The sequence below is a fragment of the Drosophila elegans genome, unplaced genomic scaffold (genome assembly GCF_018152505.1).
Source record: "Drosophila elegans isolate 14027-0461.03 unplaced genomic scaffold, ASM1815250v1 contig_111, whole genome shotgun sequence".
In the NCBI taxonomy this organism is placed as follows: domain Eukaryota; kingdom Metazoa; phylum Arthropoda; class Insecta; order Diptera; family Drosophilidae; genus Drosophila; species Drosophila elegans.
This window is the reverse complement of record NW_024545475.1, coordinates 61961-65854: the sequence shown is the minus strand read 5'-3', so window position 1 is coordinate 65854 and position 3894 is coordinate 61961.

The window sequence follows — 3894 nt, the reverse complement described above, 5'->3', positions numbered from 1 at the left end:
TTTTTTATATATACAATGCATATAAATACATTTGGAAAAATATATACATACACAGAAAACTCTTTTAACTTAATACGGTTGGAATATATAATATAACGCGCTGAGTTTATTAAAATGGGAAAAAAAAATATTTTTAATATTAAGTTTAATGCGTTTTCATTAAGTTTTGTGACTTATGAGTGCAAAATGGTTCAAAATGTTCAACGGTGGTCGAGAAAACGGTAAATACGTTTACCATCAAAATCAACTGACGACATAATCATAACGTCGAAATCCGTTGATGATCACGAAAAACATCTTCGGGAATTTTTTTAAAATCCTTCAAAACAATGGCCTTAGCACCAGTCTGAGCAAATGTCAGCTTGCACAATCGCAAACATGGCATTAAACCACCACCCTAACATATAGATGCCTTCCTCAATTATACACGTCCTGATCCTATCAACCAACTGGTTCATTTTTTGGGCGTCATAAACTACTATCAAAGATGTTAAGCCCGATCATACAAGCACCACTGTCTGAACTGCTATGAGACGTTAAAAAGAACGACCAACGTAAAATGATCACTGGAGCTCATCACAGCTTTCGAAGCTTGCAAAAAAAGTATAGCAAACGCAGCGCTTTTCTCTTTTCCTGTAGAAAAATCTAAACTTCAGTTGGTTTGTGATGCCTCGGTTTCCGCGGGTGGTGCCGTTTTAGAACAACGCGCAGGCAAAGAGTGGCAACCGCTGGGATTTTTCTCCAATAGTAAGCTAGCACTGAGAAAAATTACTCTACCTGCGATCGAGAACTGCTTGCCATATTCGAGGCCATCAAATACTTTAAACAACTAATCGATGGACGAATCTTTTTTTTATTGAAACTGAACATAAACTGCTTGTTTATGCATTTCAGCAGCGACCAAAAAAAAAACATATCCCAGTCAAATAAGACACTTAAGTTATATTTCACAATTCTCTTCGACTATTCTTTACGTAAATTTCTGAGAATACAATTGCAGATGCTTTTTCGAAACTGTGTTCAATAACAATGCCAACAGCAATCAGTTTATCTCAGGAACCGTTCGCCCCTAAGTTTGTCTCATCCGAGTGTCAGAGTAACAGTCCGTCAAGTACGACTGAAGTTTGTGTGGACATCGATGAATAAAGACGTCCTTGAAAGGTGTAGAACTTGCCTTCCTTGTCAGCGCTCAAAAATTCACAAGCCCAGCCATATCTCTCCAATAAAGATCAGTGTTCCAAACGGAAGATTTGGCCATGTCCACCTGGATATTGTTGTGATGCCATTGCAAGAGAACTCTCGTTACTGTTTCACAATGATTGAGTGATTCTCGCGATGAGCAGAAGCGGTACCACTCTCAAACATTACCGGTATTTTGATGGCCACTGCGTTCTGGACTCCAAGGGTTCTCGATTTGGATCTCCCAACCGCTTACCACAGATCAATTTACTCAATTTGAATCTGAATTTTGCAAGCAACTTACCATCCACAGTTAAGCAAACTCATAGAAAGGTGTCACAGATCTTTTAAATCGTCCTTATTGGGTAACAGTGTAGCTCCTTGGCCACGGTTACTACCAACGGTGCTGCTTGGACTTGTCGCAGCAGAGATGTTGTATGGAACACCCATTCGACTGCCAAACAAATTTTTTGCTGATTTGGACGAAACAGTAGACCCTACAATTTTCTTAAGTATTTTTCGAGAACACATGCAGAAAATTCGTCCAACACAATCAGCGCATCATTCAAACAAAAGATGTTTTTATTAAAAGGAATTCATAGTTGTACTCACGTTATCATACGTACTGACGCCGTTAAGCAGCCTCTGGAATCCCACTACACAGGCCCCTAAGAAATTACCAGACGGGAAAACGACCGAGTTTTCACTATTCAAAATAACGGAAAAGAGATTTTAGTATCAGTTGACCGCCTCAAGTCTGCGTTTTTCGCTAAAGATGACCATTCAGAAGAAGTTATTCACAGTTGCTAGTACTTGGAGTACTTTGGCAGCCCGACATATTTGGCAACGCCATCATTGTGAGTAATGAGCTACCAAATTGTCTAAATTGAATTTAAGTTCTCTTTGAATTTTCTGAAGAAAATAATTGACATGGCAAAATAACTAGCCAATAAATATGCCATGTGGCGCCATCTGCAGAACAGCAGGTTCCACACTACAAGATAATAGCGGGGTTGCTCCCGCTTACAGTTCTTCCGCTCTCTTCCGCTTTTTATACCCTTGCAGAGGGTATTATAATTTCAGTCAGAAGTTTGCAACGCAGTGAAGGAGACATTTCCGACCCTATAAAGTATATATATTCTTGATCAGCATCACTAGCAGAGTCGATCAAGCCTTGTCCGTCCGTCTGTCCGTCCGTTTCCACGCAAACTAGTCTCTCAGTTTAAAAGCTATCTGCATGAAACTTTCCCAAAAGTTGTCTTACTATTGCATGTAGTATATAAGCCAGATCGGACGACTAGAGCATAAAGCTCCCATAGAAACAATCGAAAAAAAAATAAAAAAAAATTATAACTTTGCTGTTTTTTAATTTTTTTTTTTTTTTTTCTTCGACATATAGTAATGGTTAAATATTTTCGATTTACGGTTTAAATTTCATCAAAATCGGACGACTATATCATATAGCTCCCATTACATACTAACTATCGGAATAATAAATTTAAAAAATTATAACTTTTTTAATTTTTTTTTTAGTTCTTCGACATATAGTAATGGTTAAAAATTTCAGAACTACGGTTTAAATTTCATCAAAATAACTTTAAAAAATGTAACTTTTCTATTTTGTAATTTTTTTTAATCCTTTTTGACTTATTAATAATTTGACAGTTCAGAATTACGATTTTAATTTTATCAAAAGCGGAAAACGATATCATACAGCTACCATAGGAACTATCGAATAATTGAGCTGCAAATCATCATAGCTTCAATGTTTTTAAACATATACGCAAGTTAATCATTAGTTTAATGTTTTCAAGAATATTTAATTTTTGCAGTAGCTGCCAGGGTATGAACTTCGGCTTGCCGAAGTATGCTTCCTTTCTTGCTTACCTTATTATGCGCATAGTAAATTTTAAAAATCTTGGATTTGATTCAAATGTGCGAAAATAGTTAAACACGTTATATTTAAATATGCCGCTTAAAAAACATAATAACTATTTCCATATTTAATTTGACTTTGATTTTTAAATAATAAAAAAGCCTTTATTAGGTTTAACATATTTCTGTTCAACCTAAATTGTATCCTAAATTTAATTTTAATAAAGATCGTATTTCAAATAAATATGGCACATTGTTTATTTTTATACGTTCTACTTGAAAAAAAAACTTAAAACCAATCATTTAAAAATTTTCAAGATCCATGATCCTTATTACAAGTAATTAGGTTAAAGTGTGCGACAAGACCGATTTCCTAAAAAATAACGGTAAAAACCGTTTTCTATTCTTTTTTTTGGCAATTTCATTCAAAATATTGGGCCCAACTGCAACATTACATAGATACACTGAGAAAAAACCGTTATAAACAGTCTCGATTTGCCGAAAATACCAAAATCAAACAGAAGTTTTTGCTGAGTTTGAGAATAAGTATTCTCGGCTTCGATAACGAGTAATTCTTTAATATTTGAAATATCGATAACAACTAATAAAAATGAGTACACACTGTTTTTGTGAGGGTCAGAAATTGTAAAATTCAGCAGTCGCAGTCCTGTGAAAAATTGAAACGCGTTTAAGTTGAATAAAGAAGTACAATGTTGAACTTTGAAATTATTAGTTTTTAATGGAATTTGTCGCCGTCACGTCGTTTTATATATAAAAGTATAAGTATACTTATATGCTCCACCGTAGTATAAGTATAAGTATGGATATAAAAATGTGAGG